This window comes from Acomys russatus, chromosome 11 (genome assembly GCF_903995435.1).
Source record: "Acomys russatus chromosome 11, mAcoRus1.1, whole genome shotgun sequence".
Classification (NCBI taxonomy): domain Eukaryota; kingdom Metazoa; phylum Chordata; class Mammalia; order Rodentia; family Muridae; genus Acomys; species Acomys russatus.
In genome coordinates, this window is record NC_067147.1 from 36,217,715 (window position 1) to 36,241,738 (window position 24,024).

At 43.0% G+C, this 24,024-nt stretch overlaps 1 protein-coding gene across 2 annotated transcripts in view; it reads left to right on the top strand.

Moving 5' to 3' along the window:
- The window catches only part of Lims1 (LIM zinc finger domain containing 1), a 101,507-nt gene that overhangs the window by 17,280 nt on the left and 60,203 nt on the right, over positions 1-24,024 (top strand). Inside the window, exon 1 of one of the 2 annotated variants that reach the window (XM_051153072.1) lies at positions 17,188-17,239. The exons of the other annotated variant lie outside the window; for it this stretch is intronic. The gene's annotated coding sequence lies outside the window, so the exon portion shown is untranslated. Of the gene's footprint in view, positions 1-17,187; positions 17,240-24,024 lie in introns of those variants that run through there. 2 annotated transcript variants of the gene reach the window in all.

A 24,024-nucleotide genomic window follows, 5' to 3' on the forward strand; every position in this document is an offset into this window, starting at 1 on the left:
TACATGCTGCTCCACAGACGGTAGGCAGAGAGGAAGAGGCTGGCAAAGCCTACCCCAGTACTGCACCTTCTCTACCCAGGCTGCACCCCCTAGGCCTTCTTAAACAGTGCACCAGCTGGGACTCAAGTACATGAGCGTAGGAGCGCCACTCACATTCAGACCACCACATGCCAGCTACAAAAGCTTCTTTTGACTGATTTCTTAGTCTGAATTTATTTTAGTTGTCTAAGATAGGCAATAAAGTAATCCTTTCGAATTATCTCCTAATCATATTATAATAACTTCCTCAAATTATTGCTTTATTTTATAGTGCATCATTTTATATTAAAGCACATATATTACAGCATTAGTTGTGAATAGTTTTGATGCTAGGAACTTTTATAATTACGAAAAGAGCATAATAAGAATTAACTTACATAACATTTTTTTACATTCAAAATTTTCTTTTGTCATATTTTAAAACATGTTGTTAGCTTCTCTCCTCAACTGATACTTGTATAAGATTAGACATATTCCTGATTGCTATGGACTGTAGAGTCTCTCTTTTTTTTTTTTTTTAATTGAAAATAATTTTCTTTTCTTTTTTTGTTTTTTTGTTTTTTGAGACAGGGTTTCTCTGTGCAGCCTTGGCTGTACTGGACTCACTTTGTAGACCAGGCTGACTTTGAACTCACAGCAATCCACCTACTTCTGCCTCCCCAAGTGCTGGGACTAAAGGTGTGTGCTACCACACCTGGCTTGAAAATAATTTTCCGAATAATTGATCATAGTTTCTCTCCCACAATACTTCCTAGACCATCCCCACCTCCTATCATGCCCAGCTCAATACCTTCTTTTTTCCCTAACAGAACAAAAAATAAATAAATAAAATAAAAATCACAAGAAACACATGGAAAAATAATAAAAACACAAAATCAGAAACTGAAACATGCAAGCAAAAGACCAGTAAAACAAAACAAAACAAAAATGCTCAATCAAAGTAATATCACATGGAAAGTCTACAAAAGTACCATTGCGTTCATTTTGTGTTGGCCATCTACTGCTGGGCCTGGGGCCTACCCTTGAGTGTGGTTAATATCCTGAGTGAGGAGTTTCTTTCTTCAATGTGCATTTGCAGGAAGTTTGTAGGTATCTGCCTGTGTATGGGAGCATGTACCTTTTTATAATTAGTCAATACTTAAACATATATGCAAACAGTTATAAAGTGATTTGATGGAAGGTTATAAAAACCATCATCTGAGAGTGACTTATATTCTCTAAGTATTTATTGCAAGGGCTTAGTCACTCCCCCTCCACCATGGGGTACTGGTTAGAGACCGTTGCTTTCCTCCCTTACTGAACTGAGGAAGGGCTGGTGTGAAGGACCCCTGGGCACGCTTCCTGTGAAGTTGTTAATTCTGTGTCTTCAGGATGAGACACCAGGTGGGGGCTCCATACTTATCTGATTAATAAACAGTAAGGCTGTTCTCCCTTCCCACCTGGACTGTTGGGTCAGCTCCTTGTTAGTATTTCTGCTCCCCTGTTTGCTCTTCTGGTCTGACATCTTTTGTTTTGTTTTGTTTTGTTTTGCTTTGCTTTGCTTTGCTTTGAGACAGGGTTTCTCTGTGCAGCCTTGGCTGTCCTGGATGCGCTTTGTAGACCAGGTTGGACTCAAACTCACAGTGATTCACCTGTCTCTGCCTCCTGGAGTGTGCCTGCCCTTTGGTCTTTTGTTTTTGTTTTTGTTTTGTTTTTTTTTTTTTTTAAACATCCAGGCATAGTGGTACATGCCTTTTTTTTTTTTTTTTAAAGATTTTATTTATTTATTGTTATGTATACAGTGCTCTGCCTGCATGTACACCTGCAAGCCAGAAGAGGGCATCAGATCACATTATAGATAGCTGTGAGCCACCATGTGGTTGTTGGGAATTGAACTCAGGACCTCTGGAAGAGCAGGCAGTGCTCTTAATCTCTGAGCCATCTCTCCAGCCCTTGTTTTTGTTTTTTTAAGATTTACTTATTTATTATGTATACAATGTTGTGTTTGCACGTGCACCTGCATGTCAGAAGAGGGCACCAGAACTCATCTCATTATTGATGGTTGTGAGCCACCATGTGGTGCTGGGAACTGAACTCAGGACCTCTGGAAGAGCAGCCAGTGAGTGCTCTTACCCTCTGAGGCAACTCTCCAGCTCCCCCTTTCATCTAGTCTTTTTTTTTTTTTTGCATTATAATTTTTTTATTAATTCATTCATATTATATTTCAAATGTTATCTCAGTCCTTGTATCCTCCCATTCCTCCCTCCCTCCCACTTTCACCCTATTCCCCTCCCCTATGCCTGTGACTGAGGGGGACCCCCTCTCCCTGAATATGATCCTAGGGTATCAAGTCTCTTCTGGTAGTCTGCTATCCTTCCTCTGAGTGCCACTGGGCCTCCCCATCAAGGGGACGTGGTCAAATATGGGGCACCAGAGTTCATGTGAAAGTCAGTCCCCACTCTCCCCTCAATTGTGGAGAATGTCCTGTCCATTGGCTAGATCTAGGTAGGGGTTTGATGCTCACTGCACGTATTGTCCTTGGTTGGTGCCATAGTTTGAGCAGAATCCCAGGGCCCAGATCCGCCCATGATAGTGTTCTTCTTGTAGGTTTCTAGGCCTCTCTAGATCGTTCTATTTCTCCATTCTCCCATGCTTCTCTCACCTAGAGTCCCAATAGGATATCCTCCCCTCTGTCCTACTTTCCTGGTAAATGATGACTTTCATGGGACATATCCCTTGGGCTAGTGTGCAGATATAAGTGAGTACATGCCATTTGAATCTCTCTGCTTCTGGATTAACTCACTCATTATGATCATTTCTAGTCCAATCCATTGTCCAATAATTTCAGAAATTTCTTGTACAGCTGAAGTATCTTGTTAAAACTCTATGTCATAGCCCCTCATTCTTGTTCTGTGTCATCTTGTGTGTTTGTTTTTTCCTAAGCAATAGCCATAGTCTTTACAGTGACCAGACGTGATTAACTAAAAATAGATTTATTTATAGGTTTTGGGTCATATTGACTGCACAGAATTTTCAAGATAGATTATTTTCAAGATAGCTTGGCAATCTGGAGATGTAGGAAGAAGCCCATGTTGTAATTCACACTTGCAGGCCTCTGCAGAGACTCAGATTCTGTGGCGTCACACCTGCGTTTACCATCATGCTGCGCTTCTTTCAGACAGCACTGTTAGCCCAGTACTTAATTCAGCACACAGCTATGGAAATAACATTCTTCACATTCAGAATGTTTGAAACAAGAACATTGATGTTGGCATGTTAGGGCTGAAGCTGAACTTGGAGTTGCCAAAAAGGGAAATGATAACACCATTTAAAAATAAGGATGTGGTGACAGTGCAGCTTGAAGGCACTTACTACCCTCTATCTGTCATCGGGTGGGTGGGTGGACTATGGGGAGGAAAAGGACACAAGTCACTAAGTCATCCTGGAAAACCAGTATCTGAGTCATTTTGTCTACAAATCCTTATTCCAGGAACCCGTTTTTTTTTTTTTTTTTTTTAAAGAAAGGCTCATGGTTTAAGGAAGTATGAGCACTGGGCTTTGAGTGGAAACCAGAGCTACTTTGTATCTGTAACCTCTAGAACACATGTCTACTGTGAGTTCTTTTAGAAGTCAGCCCAACTTCCTGTTTCTGCAGCTATGCCACCAACAAACAAGACCTAGTGTCATCATATCCCTTTAATAGGTCTTACTTATTTGTTTGTTTTGGTAATAGCCATCATAATCAGTATTATGGTTTGGATAGGAAATATTCCCCAAAAGTCTTTAGTTGAAAGAATGGTTCCTAATACAGTGTTTCCAGGTGGGGCTTTGGGGAAGCGATTAGATCGTGGGGTACTAACTAGCCTGTATTAATTTGCTTCTCCATTATAAAACACTGACCAAGGCCGGCTTGGGGGAGGAAAGGGTTTATTTGGCTTACAGATTATGTGGTCCATTATCATTGAGGAGTCCCCAAGGATGGAACCTGGAGGCTAGAACTGAAGCAGAGTCCATGGAGGACTGCTGCTTCCTGGGCTGCTCTCTGTGGGTGATAGAAGCTTACCGTCAGCCGTTGGCTTACCCTAATCATTAAAACGTGCTGGATAAGACTTCAGTATTTGTGTTTAGGGGAGGGGACAGGGAATTAATCTTTTTAAAGTGTTACCTTGACTGAACAAGAGCTACTAGGTATCAGATTTTATTCATGCCTTCAAGGTAGTGGTGGAATAGAACATTTTTTAATATGATATTTTTGTTACTTCTTTGAGACGTTCATACAGTGTATTCATTGTATTCATCCCTTTACTATTCCCCCCAGACCTGTCCCTGTCTCTGTACCACCTCATACTTATTTGCTTAATAAACACTAAGGTTATTATTCCTTCCTGCCTGGACTGTTGGATCAGCTCCCTGTTAGTATTTATGCTCCCCTGTTTGCTCTTCTGTTCTTTTGTCTATTTATTGTTTGTATGTTTTGTTTTGTTTTGTTTGAGACAAGGTTTCTCTGCTTAGCCCTGGCTGTCCTGGACTTACTTTGTAGACCAGGCTGGGCTCAAACTCACAGAGATTCACCTGCCTCTGCCTCCCTGAGTGCTGGGATTATAGGTGTGGCACTCAGCTATAGTTTTTTTAGTTGTTAAATGTGCTTAAAAGTTTTTTCATCGCTGCAAATACTTTGCAATGTAAAAGAAAGGCACAAAGTAGAGGTTGGTGCTATTTTTTTCATAACCACAGAGAATCATAAACACAGAGAAATGACCTTAGAGTATGATTTTTAAAAATATTTTATTAATTTATTCATATTACATCTCAGTTGTTAGCCCATCTCTTGTATCCTCCCATTCCTCTCTCCCTCCCACTTTCCCCCTACTCCCCTCCCCTATGTCTGTGATTGAGGAGGACCTCTTCCCCCTGTATATGTTCATAGGGGTATCAAGTCTTTTCTTGGTAGCCTGCTGTCCTTCCCCTGAGTGCCACCAGGCCTCCCCATCAAGGGGATGTGGTCAAAAATGGGGCACCAGAGTTCACATGAAAGTCAGTCCTCACTCTCCACTCAGTGGTGGAGAATGTCCTGTCCATTGGTTATATCTGGGTAGGGGTTCGAAGTTTATTGCCTATATTATCCTTGGCTGGTGCCATAGTTTAAGCAGGACTCCTGGACCCAGATCTGCGCGTCATAATGTTCTTCTTGTAGGTTTCTAGGACCCTTTGGATCCTTCTATTTCCCCATTCTCCCATGCTTCTCTCACCTAAAATCCCAATAGGATGTCCTCCCCTCTGACCCACTTTTTGAATATGATTAATACTAAAATATAGCCAGTATCATATGCCTAGAGCTTTTAAATTCCCAATATATTTGTTTTTTATTATTTTTATGTATGTATGTATGTATGTATGTATGTGGTATAGCGTGGTATATACAGAATACCCTATTCTTTGAGGCAAGGTCTTCCTTGGGACCTGGGGTTTGCCTACTAGTGTAGACTGACTAACCAGCAAGCCCTAGGGATCCACCTGCACCTCCCCACTGCCTGGATTATAGACATATGCTGTCATGCCTCTCTTTTTATATGGGTATCAGAGATCAAGCTCAGATCCTCATTCTTGTACAGCTAGCGTTTCCTACGTTACCTCCCCGTCTCTTATTTACTTAAATTTGAGTCAGACAATTCAGCCTGAAACTTGCTGTTTTTACTAGGGTGTCTTGAACTTGATCCTTGCTGCTTCTCAATGTTGGGACTATGTGGTGGTGGTGGTGCATACCAGTATATGTAGTTTTAAAATTTTGTCAAACTTCTGTGAATACTGATTTGAATGAACCGGATTTCTAATTTTGTTTGTTCCTTTGAGAAGTATTCACTGAGAACCTAATCTGCCAGGCATGAGTGTAGGTGTTGGTACTTGTAGTAATTTATACTTGGGGCTAGATTAATGAGGAGTCCTTTGGGAGCATGAGTGTCCAGCCTGAGGGGCTCTGGGAAACTAGAGAGGACTAGACTCAGTCCTGAGTGTGAGAGGGAATCATTCAGAGAGGCCGTTTAGGGAGGAAGAGGTGAAGGCAGGAGGCCAAGAGGAAAGAGAAAGCAGGATGTGGAGATCATCAGCACAGCTGCTTCAGTGCTGCCCTAGGGCCTGGGAATCTGGGAGGGGGAGCCTGGGGAGTACTCAGTGGGGCAGAGGACAGTTTTTACTGTAACTTAAGTTTTCTTGTTATAGATAACAGGAATCTATTGCAAACATAAGCTAAAGAGGAATTTGGAGGATGGGGGAGCAGTGTGATGGTTCCCAGACTTAAAGAAAGGGCTGAATACCAAGTTCTTTGGAGAGAGCAAACAACCAAGGCAACTCCTGGACTTTCTGAAGTTATTGTGGAATTTTTCTGTCTTTAGTTAACTTGCTCTGACTGCAGAGTTTTGTTCTCCACTGAGATATCCAGTGGTTGAGAAATAATCTGAGTAAGTTAGGTTACATTCATTGGCTAAACCTAGACCCGTCATATAAGCAGAGGATAACAAGTGGCTGTTAGGTGATCAGGACAGCAAGGTTTGTTACCTGAAACAGAATGCATAGAGTTTAGCCCCAGCCTAGAAGGCAGTGTGTCAAGTAGAAGAGACAGTGTGTCAGGCTTAGGAAGGCATGAAGTAGGTACAGTGATGGAACTCTAGAAGCCAGGAAGCCAGTGCATTAATCCAAACAAGAGATGCTGTGCCAGCAGTAATGTCTTCTGCAGGGCTGGAAGGAAGCAGATTGATTCTGAGATACTTAAAAGGAAGAAGACAGACCTGGACTTTGGGGGATTGGTTAGAAACATTAAGGCACCAAGGCTGAGTCCCATGTTTCTAGCTTGAGCTAGAACTATTAAGTAGGTAGTGCTGTCTTCCACAAAGAGCTACCTTTTAGGAGAGTACTTTCATTCAGTTTCAAGTATTGAATTGGTGTAATTTAACATAAGAGCATCTGGATTAGAGCTGTTTTGCTATGAAGTGTTGGTGGAAGTCAGGCTGCCCTCAGAGCCATTACCAATAGAGACCTTGTCAGGCCCCCAAAATCTCAGGACAAATGGCTAACTGGAGGTGCTTGTTAACATACCAGCCTGTGCATTGGCTAATAAGCTCATAGCCTGTGGCTCCTCTCTGCTCTTCTTTTTTTTTTTTTAATATTTTTTATTAATTTATTCATATTACATCTCAATTGTTATCCCATCCCTTGTATCCTCCCATTCCTCCCTCCCTCCCATTTTCCCCTTACTCCCCTCTCCTATGACTGTGACTGAGGGGGACCTCCTCCCCCTGTATATGCTCATAAGGTATCAAGTCTCTTCTTGGTAGCCTGCTATCCTTCCTCTGAGTGTCACCAGGCCTCCCCATCCAGGGGACGTGGTCAAATATGGGGCACCAGAGTTCATGTGAAAGTTAGACCCCAGTCTCCACTCAACTGTGGAGAATGTCCTGTCCATTGGCTAGATCTGGATAGGGGTTCACTTTGGAAATCTATCTGGTGCTATCTCAGAAAAATGGGAATAGGGCTTCCTCAAGACCCAGCTATTCCAATCCTTGGAATATACCCAGAAGATGCTCCAGCACACAAGAACATTTGCTCAATCATGTTCATAGCAGCCTTATTCATAATAGCCAGAACATGGAAACAGCCTAAGTGTCCCTCAGTAGAAGAATAGATAAAGAAACTGTGGTACATTTACACTATGGAATACTACTCAGTTATTAAAAACAAGGAATTCCCGAAATTTGTGGACAAATGGATTGAACTAGAAATGATCATAATGAGTAAGTTAACCCAAAAGCAGAAAGAGTCAAAGGGTATATACTCACTTATATCTGGACACTAGCTCAAGGGGCATGTTCCATTAAAGTCTTCACTTACCTGGAAAGTGGGACAGAGGGGAGGGCATCCTATTGGGACTCTAGGTGAGAGAAGCATGGGAGAATGGGGAAATAGAAGGATCCAGAAAGTCCTAGAAACCTACAAGAAGAACATTATGATGGGTAGATCTGGGTCCAGGGGTCCTGCTCAAACTATGGCACCAGCCAAGGACAATACGTGCAGTAAACTCTCTGCTCTTCTTACCCCTCACCCCCTACCCTAAACCTCTTCAGCTCAGGGGCTTTGTTCCCTTCCCACAGTTCTGATTCTCTTAAAAACCTGCCATTTTGGCCATGTGCTCTCTTGGTTCCTCTCTTGGCATGTTTCTTGTCCCTTTCCCTTTTCCTCCCTCGCTTTCCCCCTATTTCTTCCCTATCATGGCCCAGTCTATTCTGCTAACCATGTTCAGTCAGCCACTTTCTCTCTCTGCTCTGGACTCATCCAGATGTGCCAGGATTTAGTGGTAGAAGTACTTGGTGGGGGTGGGGTGGGGGTGGGGTGGGGGGGCCAAGGTATGCCACAAAGATCACAACACACAACAGATCTCATGCAAGAGATTTATTGGGGAAGGGGGGAGGAGGGACAGGCAGACACAGAGAGAGAACACTGGAGAGATCAGTGAAGGCAGGGACCTTTTTAAAGGGTTATGCTTGTTGGCTGATGATTACATGGTTACTGGAGCTGAGGGCAGGCTGGCAGAATGCCTGATGACTTACAAGATGCCTCTGACTGTTTTCTCCCTCATATCTACAATAAAATACTTTTCCTCAACCATACCTTAAAGCAGTCATGTCCTCATTTTCTTTCCAATCTCTGCCAGCATTGTCTCTCTCCTGTCATGCCTGTGGTCCAGTATGCATCCTACTATACTGCCCTACTGCTATGCTATGCTATGCAATGCAATGCTATGCTATGCTATGCTGTGCTATGCAATGCAATGCAATGCTATGCTGTGCTATGCAATGCAATGCTATGCTGTGCTGTGCTGTGCTATGCTATGCTATGCTATGCTATGCTATGCTATGCTGTGCTGTGCAGTGCAGTGCAGTGCTGTGCTGTGCTATGCAGTGCTATACAATGCTATGCTATGCAATGCTATGCTATGCTATGCTATGCAATGCTATGCTATGCTATGCTATGCTATGCTATGCTATGCAATGCTATGCTATGCTATGCAGTGCTGTGCTGTGCTATGCAATGCTATGCTATGCTATGCTATGCTATGCTATGCTATGCTGTGCTGTGCTGTGCAGTGCTGTGCTGTGCTGTGCTGTGCTATGCAATGCTGTGCTGTGCTGTGCTATGCTATGCTATGCTATGCTATGCTGTGCTGTGCTGTGCAGTGCTATGCTATGCAGTGCTGTGCTGTGCTGTGCAGTGCAGTGCAGTGCTGTGCTGTGCTATGCAATGCTGTGCTGTGCTGTGCTGTGCTATGCTATGCAATGCTATGCAATGCTATGCTATGCTATGCTACGCTACGCTACTTAAAAGCTGCTGCTTCCTCTTGCCACATTGAGAAGGTTCAGATCCAAGTAAGTATTGGCAGTTGTAGCTTACCTAATTAGACTCAGAAAGTCTCCAGAACTAGCAGCATAAAGGGCAGAGTCCTGATTCAGGGTAATTTCTTAGGTGTTGTGGGTTAGAAGAAGTATCCTGTTACGATACGTTTTTGGGGAATTTGAGAATATTTGTAAATGTAACAAAACAAACTAAAAATTATAGAGAAAATAAAAATTAATTTATAAAGAAAGATGCTGTATATACAAATTAAACAAAGTTCTGTCTAACTCCTCACCATTATTCATTTGCAGATTAATAATTATAATTTGGTGCTCTAACTTCCTCCTGACCCCCTTCCTTTAGTATTTCAGTGGGGTGAGGGGGAGGAGCTGAAAAACTCCAGAAGAGTCAGAGCAAGTCTCTGCCCTTAAAGGAACTTCATGGGAGAACAAAGAACTCTGAAGTGGGGACTTCCCACCCATGATCTCAGAAAAGCCCCTGAGACCTCCTTCTTCCTTTGGAATGAAAAGTACCTTTCTGAGAGGCATATGCTCTCCTCACCTGTTTTCCTGAGCTTAGACTGAAATAAAGCTTATCTCCTCCGTCAGTTTTTGTCTTGTGGTTTAGAACAACAACAGAAGATCTCCAGCACAGCTGACTAGGGATGCCCTTAATTCAAAAGCTAAATGATATTTTGAATGTTTTGGCTGTGACTTACTGGTGAATGCTATTGTCTTGTTAAATGAGTTAATTTGGACCCTGACTAGTGTTCCTTCAGATGTTTTGGTTTAAGGCTTAATAGCCTTAAAAATCCTCTGGTCTCAGTGGTGTTAGAAATATGTTTGGGTTGCAAAGAAAGAAACCATCACTCCAACTGAAGTGTCTGGACAAGGCAAACTTTAGTCTTGGTCAAGAGGGTGTGCTGGGGAAACACCAAGATAGTAAACAAAACAGTTACATTGGGAAAAAAAAAAAAAACCACTCACAAAGTAGGAAAGATAAAAGAATTTTAGTTATTTATCTTAAACACAAGTTTTATAGTATGTGATAGAAAAGATTTATATTTGATATTTCTTACAGTAGAACTAGAACTGTTTCTTAGGCAGGAACTTTTGGGAGTACTTTTGGATACCATAACCGTTAAGTAGGCTAGGGCCAAAAGTACTGAATGTCATGACTAAGGCTTTTGGTGTAGTTAAAAACAAAAAGACAGACAGAAAAGGAAAGGGGAATAAAAGGAAGCCATATAATCATTTGAGCACAGAACCTAAATGTAATCATAAAGTACTCTTTTACAGTCTCAGGGAAATTATCTTTACCCCAAATGCCATGAAATTGTAAATTGACTGAGTGAACTCTGTATGAAACTTTCTGCTTTTACCTCTTAATTCTCTCTCTCTCTCTCTCCCTCTCTCTCTCTCTCTCTCTCTCTCTCTCTCTCTCTCTCTCTGTGTGTGTGTGTGTGTGTGTGTGTGTGTAGGCACATGGGTGCCACAGCATGGAGTGGGGTCAGAGAACAGTTTTTGGTAATTGATTCCTTCCTTCTATGAGTTTTGAGGATCAAACTCAGGTTATCATGCTGGTAGAGCAAGCATTTTTACCCTGTGAGCCATCTCCTCCTGCCCCTCCTTGTGTTTATGGATGATGTCCCTCTTTCCCTCCTTTGTTATTTTTGTACTGGGGATATGACCCAGGGCCTTGTGTGTGCTAAGCACACACTCCACTATTTGGCCATTATTTTATTGTTTTTTTTTTTTTTTTTCTTATTTAGAAAATCAAATCCTTTAAGATAATGGCTAGGATATATTGTTAAGTGTTTTGTTTTGTTTTAAACTGAGGGATAATAAACTTGTTATGGGGAATCTGCCAGAGAAGACCACTCAGACACAGTCTATAGCTAATTGAAAATTTTTATCCCAACTACCTGAGAGTATACTTAGGTATTTGGGCCCAAGTCTAGTACTGAACTTTTGAGCAAGGTGGTGGTTGTTGTTTTTTTAAGATTTATTTATTTATTTTATATAGATGAGTGCTTTATCTGCATGTACTCCTGCATGCCAGAAGAGGGCACCAGATTTCATTATAGATGGTTGTGAGCCACCATGTGGTTGCTGGGAATTGAACTCAGGACCTCTGGAAGAGCAGTCAGTGCTCTTAACCTCTGAGCCATCTCTCCAGCCCGTTTTTTAAAGTAAAAACCATGTCCTGGTATTTCATTCAGGGAGGGGGAAATGGGGTTTGTGGAAGCAAGCAGTTTAACAGAAGCTAAGATAAGCAGTTAGCTGGCAGGGAGGTTTGTACAGTGAGGCTGTTTACCAGCTACTAAGATGAGTTAACTGGGGCATCTTGACCTCAGGTTCTTAAAATTGAGTTGGATACTTTTCCATGCGGCTTCCCATCAAGGAGATCAAATTCTAATTAAACCTAAAATGGCCTCAGCAAGAATGCAAGATAGAGGAATCTCTGCACTGTCTTGCCTTGTCACAAATTCAATTAACATTTTCTTAGGTGATGTAGGGCAGGGAAAGGATGCATATGGTACAGGGACAAGTAAGACAAAGTTGTTGGAGTATATGGATGAGGATCTAAGAGTGGAGTATATCTAAGCTAGGGATGTACCTCAGTGGTAGGGTGTTTACCTAGGAGAGTGAAAGACTGCGTTCAGGAGAGGTGAGGAGAGGTAGATTAGGTGAGCCACTGAACGCTGTGTAGCAGCTGAGTTTCCCTTGGGTGGCTTTAAAGCCATGTAACTTCTGTCTCTGCTTTGTTTTCCTCTTCAAGGAGAGGCAACAACATCAGTCTAAGCTTTATTTATTATATGTGCCAGGCATAGGTATAACAGCGACATAAGTAGGATTCTACTTCTGCCCTCAAGGAAGTTAAAAAGAGCTTTACCAGAGCCAGTGTAGATGCAGAACGGGGCTGGGAAGGAGCGGGACAGTTTTCTGAAATCCCGATGTTCAAGCTACATTGAACTAAGATGTTAGCAAGAAGATGAGAGAAGATCTTTCAGTAAGATGGACACAGCAGCGTCGAGATGAGAGCCTGCATACCTGGAGATGAGGTCTTGGGGAAAGAGGTAGAGCCAGGTAACACTGTGAGCTTTGTTTCTGCTTTGTCTTTAGTGGAGGAGCCAAGGGAGGACTTAAGCAGGATAATAACACCAGGTTGCTTAGAAAGAGATTATTTGTGGCTGAATCTGTTGCATTTAACCATAGGGGACAAGTCTGGAAGTGAGAAATACATTTGTGAAGCTGTGCCATCAGACTGAGTGATGATGAAGGTTGGACCATGGAAGGAGTTCAAAGGGAGTGACAGGGACAAGTCTGAGAGCTAGTGATACCATGTTTGAGAGAAGACATGCTAAAAGAAAGAATTGTACTTAAGATAATGAGGAGGTGAATGACTCATTTTAAGCATCAGGACCATGAATTATCTTTTAGGAGAATTGAGTTGTTTGGATCATGTGGTGGTGTGAATGAGTATGGCTCCCATAACCTCTTGTATTGGGATACTTGGTCCCCAGCCGGGGAAGACTTAGGAGGTGTGGCCTTGCTGGAGGAGGTGAGTCACTGGGGTTGGATTTTGAGGTTTCAAAAATCCTGATCCATCTTCCCTTGTGCTTACTGATCAGATACAAGCTTTCAGCTACTGCTCCAGTGCCAGGCCTGTGATAGATTTCCAAGACAGTGTAAAGGGACAGGTGACAAAAAGACAGACAGAAGCCTGACCTTTGATAGTTTATTGGTGTACACAGTGAGGGGCAGACTCTTGAGCAGGAAGTTGAAGAGAAAAAAAAAGGACTGTGGCCTTTTATGGGACAGGATGAGGGGTGGAAGTGGTAGCAGCAAGTAGCCCTTGTATCCCTCTTTCTTGAAGTTCTTTGTCAAGGTGAGACAGGCTGTCCCAACAGATACTTCTTTCCACAGTTTCCAGCTCAGGTCAAGCATGATTATCTGTAACCTAGTAGGACTCCTGTTTACCAAGGGAGGCACTCTGCCTGCCTGCTGCTGCTGCTGTGCTCTCTGCCATGGGGAGGCGCTCTGCCTGCCTGCTGCTGCTGCTGTACTCTCTGCCATGGGGAGGTGCTCTGCCTGCCTGCCGCTGCTGCTGCTGTGCTTCCTGCCGTGGGGAGGCGCTCTGCCTGCCTGCTGCTGCTGCTGTACTCTCTGCCATGGGGAGGCGCTCTGCCTGCCTGCTGCTGCTGCTGTGCTCTCTGCCATGGGGAGGCGCTCTGCCTGCCTGCTGCTGCTGCTGTACTCTCTGCCATGGGGAGGCGCTTTGCCTGCCTGCTGCTGCTGCTGTACTCTCTGCCATGGGGAGGTGCTCTGCCTGCCTGCTGCTGCTGCTGTGCTTCCTGCTGTGGGGATAATGCTTCCTTTTATAAGTTGTCTTAGTCACGGTCTTTTCACAGCAGTAGAAAGTAAGACAGATGCCTACATAAAAGTATTTGGCAGAACTATTTGAGTGTGAAATTCAATAAAGTCTAACTGGTATTATTAATGTGAAACTATATAATTTTTTTGTTTTGTTGTCTTTTCTTTTAAGACAAGATTTCTCTATTATGTATCCCCAGAATTCTCTGTGTAGACCAGGCTGGCCTCTAACTCACAGAGATCTGCCTGCCTCTACCCCCTGAGTCCTGGGATTAAAAGTGTGTGCAACCAGGACCTGTTCTGTGCAGAAGTACTTGATCCAGGAAAAATGTTGAACTCATCAGAGAGGCTGTATCTGACACAAGAGGCACAGATGCAAGGCCAAGCTCTGGGTAGTAGCCGTATGTAAAGGCAATCAGGAAGGTCCAGAAGGAATTGGGGATTCCCAGGAAAGCCTCATTTAAAAATGCCACACGAGGCCAGGCAGAGTGCTCCATGCCGTTAATCTAAGTGTTTGGGGGGCAGAAAGATCTCTATATAGAGTTTAAAGCCAATTGCTATACATGTTGAGTTCCAGGCCAACAAAAGCTACATGGTGAGACCGTGTCTCACAACAAAGTTGAATGTAACTGGTCATGGTGAACGCCTGCAGAGGTGGTAGGTGGGAGGCGGGAAGATCCCACGTTTGAGGCCAGTCTGGGCTATATAGCAGTAATCTGTATCAACACCATGAGGGGAGGAGGGCGGAGGGCAGGGGAAGGAGGGTGAGTAGGCGGGCCAGAGACTGACTGGAAAGTCAAGTGTAAGACAGGGCCACACACTGTTGTCTGTGGCCTTCTTAATTGCTTTTGTTTTTATTTTTTGAGACAAGGTCACTATGTATTTCAGACTACAGCCTCCTGCCTCATTCTCCCCAGTTCTGGGATTACAGGAATATGCTAACATGTCTAGATAGATTGGATTTTTAAGGTAAGACTGTGCCCTTAAATGAGAGATGCTTCTAGATTGCAGTGGGTTGAAATATGAGGTAGGATTACTCTTAGGAAAATTTGTGTAAAGAGTAGAGAGGGGCGTGGTGATGACGAGAGGGTGAGTCCAATAGATTCATTTTTAGAGAAGAGAGAATCTGAAGCCTATTTACAAAATTCCTGGTGGGTAAATTATTCAGAAAAGGAGAGTAGACGTCTAGTCCTGAGTATCTGGATTGATCTCAATCAGGCTGGCAGGTAAGACTGGCATAATGGCAAGGTGGAGGGGTGGTAGAGGAAGATCATTGAAAAAAAACCTCCCAGAAGATCTCAGGAAGAAAAAAAAAAGAAGAGAAATTATGGTCTGAGGAGATGGCTCAGTGGTTTAGAGCAGTTGTTGTTCCGGCAGAGGACCTGGTTTGATTCCCATGTGTGACTTAGAACCATCTCTAACTCCAGTTCTAGAGAGAGACTCCAGTGCCTTCTTCTGACCTCTGCAGGCACCGGCATGCATATGGTACCCATGCATACATACCGTGCAAACAAAACACTCATGCATATAATTTCAAGGAAAAGTGTGTGTGTGTGTGTGTGTGTGTGTGTGTTGGTGTGCACATGCCATGGTTCCATGTGGAGGTCAGAAGCTAACTCTCAGGATTAGTTCTCATCTTCACGCAGTAAGTGAGAAGATTCTCTGTGAGGATGGTGAAGTAGTTCTGAGTGGGGATTGTACTTGGCTTCCAGATGGCAGCTGACTGGACCTCTCCAGGTAGAGAAGTAAAGAGCACCACGAGCTTTTCAGCAGGCACATGTTGTGCAGTCCACTGTGGAGAAGTGGGCTTCAGCAAAGTGGGAGGGAGGGTTCCTGCTGTAAGAGCAAGCAGTAGAAACAAGACAAGAAATGGGATGGAGGGGGCAGAAACTTCAAAGCTGTGTTCGTTTGTTGATAGAAAGCTATTTCTGGCTATTTAAATCTCTGAGGATTGTAATGGTGAAAGAGAAGATAAGGACACCATGGTGACATATGTAGAGGCTGAGGCAGTCTCTTCAGGACACTCGCTGTTTGATGGAAGCTGGAGTGGTGGCTGTCGGGTGGGGTGCTGTGCTTTTTACTTTTCACTTCTTTCTGCCTTCTGTAGTCTGCTTTTTTTTTTTTTCCAGACAGGGTTTCTCTGTGTAACCTTGGCTGTCCTGGACTTGCTTTGTAGACCAGGCTGGCCTCGAACTCAAAGTGATTCGCCTGCCTCTGCCTCCCTGAGTGCTGGGATTAAAGGTATGTGTCACCGTGCCACCATGCCTGGCTTGTAGTCAGCATTTATACTTGAGTTTTACACCATGAAAATGAAGCCTGTTGATGTGTCTCCCTGGAAATACTGACAACGCCCAGAGTTGTGGAATTTACTCTCCCTACGCTTGCATGATATGAGTTCTACCTCTCCAGGTGCTGAGCTCTTCTTCCCTGTAGGAGGGACAGCCCTCCACATACCTTCCAGTTCTGCTCATCTGCTTTTTGCCAGCACTAAAGACTCCTGGGACCCAGGGTCTAGAGCTGAATGATACAGCAGTGAGTTGCTTTCTTACTCGGTTAAGATTAACCCCAGGCCTTAGAACCTAGAAACACCATCATAAAAAATGACTCCTTTATAATAAAGGCCAAAGGACTTCTTGTTGTACTCCCAGTGTGTCAGGACATTAATGCAAGAGGAAGGCAGGCTGTATTTTCCTGTTCTTCTTCAGCCTCAACAAAAGATCCCCTTACTCTTCAGTGGAAGTTTAGCACCAAGGAGTCTAGAGAGGTGGCTGTGAGGCTTGTGAGTCCTGAGCACTCCAGCCTGTTCCTCTTCTGTGTGTTTGTGCAGGGCATCTTCATTGCTCAGCTAGCCAGTGCCCAGCATCCCGGTCTCTAAGCTGCAGGTGGAGCTGGTGGAGCTGTCAGAACATTCAGCTGCTTCTGTGCTGATTGGTTACTAACCACTGCTGTGAAGTCGTCACCTTTACTTTACGAAGGCTTTTAGAAAGCTGTGGGTCAGGGTTGACTTCATGAGTCTGCAAGACAGCTCAGCAGGATATGAGTTATGACATTTAGGGTGTTGTCTTATTGCTTCAGAACTGTGGAGCTTTTGAGTAACATACTGTGTTAACATGATTTAACTGAATACTGGCCGAAAAAGCCTCAACTTGGTTTCATTGGCTTAAGTATAGTTCAGAGCAATAGACACAAAGTTCAGATGAGGAAGTACTGTACAATCAAGGAAGTAAGAGCCTTTAAAGACAATTTGCTCTCGTGGAAGCGGCTGCCCAAGTCCTGATAAATGACTTGAAATAAGAGCTCTAGACTAGAGATCCTCTGTTCTGCACTAGGCGAGAGGGGGTGTGGAGGCCCTGCGTGTGAGAGCCTCCTGGTCTCTCCTGCCTTCACAGAGGAGGCGGCTGGACCGGAGGAGACAAGGCTGGACAGAAGAGAAGGATCCGAACCACAGACTAGCACCACACAGGGTACTGCTATGTTTCTGCATTTGGTCTGTTTCATCTGTCTTTTTCAGTAAGGGAATAATCAAAAGGTGTTTGTTTAAATTCTCAAGGAAAGATGCAACGATAACTAGTCAAATAATTTTTCTTATTCATTAGCCTGAAAACTTTTCTTAAAAAGGAGGTCATTCTTTTGCTTTGCTTTGGTTTTCATTTCTGAGAAAAGATTTTGGGTAAGTTGTAATCTTTTACTGAGCTACTTAAAATCTTCCTTCAGCAGAGAGCAGTGGCTTAGATTTTTCTTATGGATATGTATGTATTTAATTATTCAGTACATGTGAAAGTAGCTTTATGTTCCTGTGGTTTCAGAGGGAAGGGCAGCCGTCCTCTGTGTTGGCATCGTGCACTTTAGGTCCTATGGAGAGTTATACTAGCAAAGACTTGAGTCAAGCTTTTCTGGAATTGTGTTATATTGTTTGTTTATTTTGATTTTCAAATTAGGGTTTCTCTGTATAGTTTTGCCTGTCCTAGAACTCACTCTGTAATCCAGGCTGGCTTCAAACTCAGAGAGCACCTGCCTCTGCCTCCTGAGGGCTGGAATTAAAAGCACGTGCAACCATGCCCAGCATGTTATTAATTTTTCAGCTATAAATTCTGCCTGTGATCATTGGAAAGAGAAATGTACTGTTTTATATTTAGTGATCTTTTGTTCTTGCTGTTCACAACTAGTCAAATAATTTTTCTTTATTCATTAACCTGGAAAACTGCTTAAAAGAGCAATGTAGGCCATTCTTTTGTTTTGTTTTGCTTGTCTTTTTTATTTTTGAGACAGAGTCTCTCTATGTCTCTATGTCTTGAAATTGGCTGTGTAGACCAGGCTGGCCTTGAATTTATAGAGATCTGCCTGCTTCTGCCTTCTGAGTGCTGGGATTAAAGGTGTGCATCACCATGCCTGGCCCATTCATTTTTTTTTTTTTTTCTACCACTGAGCTATAGTTCCTGATTAAATTTGGGAATTAGCATTTGGTAATGGTCTTGAGAAAATGGGCAGCAGCCTTGTGGAGGCAGGTCTTGTGTAGCGCAGGCTGCCTCAGGCGTGTTAACGTAGCCGAGGGTGAACTTCTGACCTTCCTGCCGTTACCTCCCAAGTGCCAGGATTTCAGATACGTGCCACTGCCCCTACTCCATGTGGTGCTGGACATTGAACCCAGGACTTCATACATGCTAAGAAAGCACTCTTATCAGCAGGGCCGTATCTCCATCCCAGCAGCCAGAATGTGCGAGTTATTTTTAATTACCCACTAGTGCATGGACCCATGTGTATATGTATATATACATATGTGTGTGTGTGTGTGTGTGTGTGTGTGTGTGTGTGTGTGTATAGAGGGGGGGGGCGTATACCCAGGCCTGCCCTTGAGTGAAGGTTTGGAAATAATTTGAATGGAGGAGTAGGAGAAAGGATTGAAATCCAGTCCTATAACATGATCCCATGATCACTAAGTTAGCTGCTGAAACAAATCCATAGAAGCCAAAGTAGTACGTACCAAGGACACGCTGTTGCTGAATGCTGCTTTCCCTGTGATGTTAGGCCTTATCACCGTAAGAGGGAGATGCCTTTGACCACATCATAGATGAAGATTTGACTTCCAAGTGAAGAAACTTGTCAGGCTAACAAGAGACCAGGCCAGAATTCTGGTGTAGGCAGCCTCTCCTGGCTTGCTTCATGATAAGAAGTGAAAAGAAAGCCGGGCGTGGTGGCGCACGCCTTTAATCCCAGCACTCGGGAGGCAGAGGCAGGCGGATCGCTGTGAGTTCGAGGCCAGCCTGGTCTACAAAGTGAGTCCAGGACAGCCAAGGCTACACAGAGAGACCCTGTCTCGAAAAACCAAAAAAAAAAAAAAAGAAGTGAAAAGATCAGAGGATTCCTTTTCCTGAGTTTGAGTATGGTCCGCTGAGTTTTCAGTGCCTCTTCTAAGTCCTCAGGGTTCTTTCTGGGCTGTGTGTATCTATTCAGTAATTGGGGCTTGTTATATATCTAGAGTGATGCAACCCAGTAGAAATGTGATGTGGGCCCAAATGCCCTTTTCTAATAGCAGTGTTCAAAATGCAAAAAGAGGGTTTTGCAATATGTCACACTGTTATTACTATGTCATGCCATAGGTATGTGGCCAATAGTAGTTTAAAACTATTAAGATAGTCTGCTATATATCTTATACTACAGTACGTCTCAATTCAGATTAACCACATTTTAAGTTGAAACATGGGGTATGTGACTGCAAATTAGAAAGCATATGTACCTGAAAGAAAAAGACAGTCATCCTAAAAGTTCATCAGGAACGAAGAACCTGCTTTAAAGCCACTGTGACCAAGGGAGCAGCTTTACCTAACTTGGAAGCTCTGGAAGAAAGGTCCCCTACTGAGAAGGCTCGGCATTTCTGTAAAGGAGAGAGTTTGACCATATCAAGTAGACAATAGTCTTCCGCCTGAGGACTATTTATAGAGAGCAAAGTCTGAACCCCTTTATCACCCCCACCAGTAACAACCTCAGGAAAACCGCAATGCTGACTCTTAGATCTAACTGTATTTGGGGTAGCAGAGTATGTGTGCTGGCTCTGCTGCTCACTGCCAAGATGGAGCCACTGCCTTGGAAGTACGTGTGGTGGTGGTGCCTAAGGTGCTTCTCCTAGTGCTGTTTTCAGGTGGAATGCCTGTCTGTCTGTCTGTCTGCCTAAGAAAAGACATGAGAACAAGCTCCTGGATATGGATGTTTCCAGACTGCGTTCCACCTGAGCAGTGTAATGACAGTTGCAAGTCTCTATCCAGAGTTCATCTAGTATTTATAAGTTCTCCAGTCGGTCCAGCCAGCTCTTTACTTTAAAAAAAAAGTTGGGATTTCTTTCATCTTCCTGCTTCCTGTGGTTCTTGTTGTTTTGTGTTTGTCCCACTGAACCTCTCTCTTTTCCAATTTTACTTGTTGTTTGGGTTTGGGGTTACTGTTTTAGTTGCTTTGTAGCGTTGGGGTGTGCGCACACACACACACACACACACACACTAGGGAGATTTTCCAGGAAAATGAAAGCAGATGTCTGTTTTAATATTTTACAAACTTACAGTTTGATCCAAACTAGTCTGAGACAAAGAAGGTGACTTTATACTGTTAGGTAACGAGTCCATCAGAAGGAGATCATAACTCTAAAGCCCCAGCACACAGAGCGTGAGTGCATCTGTGCTCTTAAATACTAGTAGATGTTGTCACAAAGCAACCCCAGAACAACACAGCTGGTAGCCTGCTAGCCAATCTGTTGACCTGCCCTCAGGGACCTAGCAATGGCTTACCTCATCACCTGCTGCTGCCACCTGCCGGCTGCCAGATAAAAGGACACCCCACCCCCGCAGCCCCACTGTATTACACTGAATTCACTCAGTGGTTGTTATGAAATGTAAATGTGGCGAGGGGCTACCATGGCGGACCCATGCCAAAGAATGTAACAGATCGGGTATAAAGGGGGTTTATTGGGGTAAGGAAGAGGAGTAAGAGTCTGGGGAAGGGGTAGAGGCAGCCAGTGAGCCATGAGGGCAGAGAGAGAAAGGGGAGAGGGAGCTTGAGAGCTCAGGGGGAGGCTTTGGGGAGGCAGATGATTTCCAGACTGCCAGTATGTCTTTCATATCTTTCACGGCTAGTCTGGCCTGGTCATGGCTTCATTATAAGGCAGAAGATTTCCAGACCGGCAGCATATCTTTCTTAACCAACTCTACCAGCAGTAAGAAACCATCTTTAAATAACCTTATCTTCGTCTGGCCAGGTCATGGCCATGTCTGCTTGGCTGCCCGCTCTTTTCAGCATTTCCAGGGACTGATGAACCCACCTCTGAAGAATGGAGGCTCAGGCCTGCTCTGAACTAACAGAATCTGAGCCTGTTGCTAGGCTTATTTAACCAGATCTCTCAGTAAATTTTCTTAATTGTTTTGAGATGTGTCTCTTGTTTCTCTGTTCTCTTTGGGACTTTTTTTTTTCCCTCTGAGACAGGGTTTCTCTGTGTAGCCCTGGCTGTCCTGGACTCACTTAGTAGATCAGGATGGCCTTGAACTCACAGTGATCTGTCTGCTTTTGCCTCCCAAATGCTGGGATTATAGGTGTGCACCACTGTGCCCAGCCTCTTCGGGACTTTTATCTTAAAGAGTTGTTCCATTTTATTAAAGGCTTTTTCTTCATTTAATGAGATGATCCTGTAGTTTTTGTCTTTCAGTCTGTTTATGTGGTCAATTACCTTTATCAATTTATGCATGCTGTACCATCCCTGTCTCTTGGAATGAAGCTAACTTGATCATGGTGGATAATCTTTTTGATGTGTTCTTTGATTTGGTTTTCAAGTATATTTGTGAGGATTTTTGTGTCTGTTCATAGAGGATATTGGTCTGTACTTTTATTTATTTTGGTTGCGTCTTTGTGTGGTTTAGGTATCAGGGTAATAGTGGCTTCATTGAAGAATTAGGAAACTTTCCTTCTGTTTCTATTTTGCAGAATAATTTGAGGAGTATTGGTACTCTTTCCCCCTTTGGAGTTTGGGAGAATTCCCTCTGAATCCATCTGGCCCTGTAGTTTTGTGGTTGGGAGACTTTAATTCCTTCTGCTCCCCCCCCCCCCCCCCCAGACAGGGTTTCTCTGTGTAACAGTCCTTGCTGTTCTGGACTCCCTTTTGTAGACCAGGCTGGCCTCGAACTCACAGAGATCCGCCTGCCTTTGCCTCCTGAGTGCTGAGATTAAAGGCATGCACCACCACTCCGGCTTTTACTCCTTCTGTTTTATAATTGGTCATAGGACTATTTAAACAGCTTGTTTGATTTTATCTAAATCAAGTAGGTTGTATGTATCATGGAATTCATCTGTTTCATTTAGGCTTTCTAATTTAGTGGAATACAGATTATTTCTTTATATATTTATTTATATGTATGTTTTGCCTGCCTGTATGTATGTACCACATGCATGCAGCGCCTACAGAGGTTGTCAGGACTGGAATAATAATAGACGGTAGTGAGCTATTATGTGGATGCTAGTTGAACCTGGGTCCTCTGGGAAAGTATCCAGGGCTCTTAATCATTGAGCTATATCTCCATCCCCATGGACCCAGATTTTTATCTTTTTTTTTTTTTTTTGGACCCAGATTTTTATAAAGTATGTCTTTATGATTCTTTGGATTTCCTTTGTGTCTATTGTAATATGCTCTTTTTCATATTCACTTGGGACTTCCTTTTTCCCAAAGATCCAACTTTTTATTTCATTGAGTCTTTATATTTTGTTGTTGTTTGTTTGTTTCCTCTCTCTCTTTTTAAAAAAAGATGTATTTAGTATGTATACAGTGTTCTGCCTGCAAGACAAAAGAGGAAACCCGATCTTATTATAGATGGTTGTGAGCCTCCATGTGGATGCTGGGAATTGAACTTAGGACCTCTAGAAGAACAGCTAGTGCTCTTAACCTCTGAGCCATCTCTCCAGCCTGCTCATTCATTCATTCATTCATTCATTCATTCATTCACTCATTCATAGACAGACAGGATTTCTGTGTGTAAGCTCTGGCTGTTCTGGAACTCACTCTGTAAACCAGGCTGACCTCTGCCTCCCAAATGCTGGGATAAAAGGTTTGCATCATCACTACCTACCTGTTGTTGTTATTGTTTCTTTCTTTTTCTTTTAAATTTCAGCCCTGAGTTTGATTATTTCTTGCCATCTACTCTTTTTGTGTATTGTTTCTTCTTTTTGTTCTAGAGCTTTCAGGTATGTTGTTAAGTTGCTAATATTAGCAATAAGTTTCTGTTTTTGTTGATATCCAGCTTTTATCTATGGTGGTCAGATAGGATGCAGGATGTAATTTCAATTTTCTTGTATATGTTGAGACTTGATTTGTGTCCTAGTTTGTGGTCAGTTTTGGAGAAGGTTCCATGAGGTGCTGGGAAGAAAGCATATTTTTAGTGTTTGGATGGAGTGTTCTGTATATGTCTGGTAGGTCTATTTAATTTAACTCCATGTTTAGATAACTGTATAAAGGTTTAATGCGTGATTTCTGCTGTAGTGGTGTTCCTTTTATTAACTTGGGCGCTCTTGTACTTGGTGCATAAATGTTTTGAATTGCATTATCCTTTTCGTGGATTTGTTTTGTTTTGTTTTTGTTTTTGTGTTTTGAAACAGGCTATCTTTGTGTTAGCCTTGGCTGTCCTAGACTCCCTTTGTAGACCAGGCTGGCCTCAAACTCATAGCAATCTACCTGTCTCTGCCTCCCGAGTGTTAGGATTAAAGGCATGCGCTACCACGCCTGGCTTGATTAGTTTCTGTTTGAAACTATTTTGTCAGATATTAAAAATTGCTACACTTGTTGGGTATACTTTTTTGGAACACCATTTACAATATTTTTACCTTAGAGTGTTAATTTTTCTTTGATGGAGAGATGTGTTTCTTCGAAGTAGCAGAAAGATGGATCCTGTTTTCTGATCCAATCAGTTAGCCCATGACTTTTTATTGGGGGAAATTGAAACTATTAATATTGGGAGTTATCTATCAGTGAGCAGCAGCGTTTATTGCTTCTTGTTACTTTCTGTTATGCTGTTGACTTTTTAACCCTCTATTGATGTACTGTTCTGGGGTGATGTATTCCTCCTGTCTTGTAGGGTGCAGTTAAACTCTTCAGTTTAGTTTTCTCTCTAGTGCTTTTTGTAGAACTGGATTTGTAGATAGAAATTTTGTATTATCATGAAGCATTTTTCTTTATCAGTTGTGATTGATGGCCTTTCTGGTTATAGTAGTCTCTGCTGGCATCTGT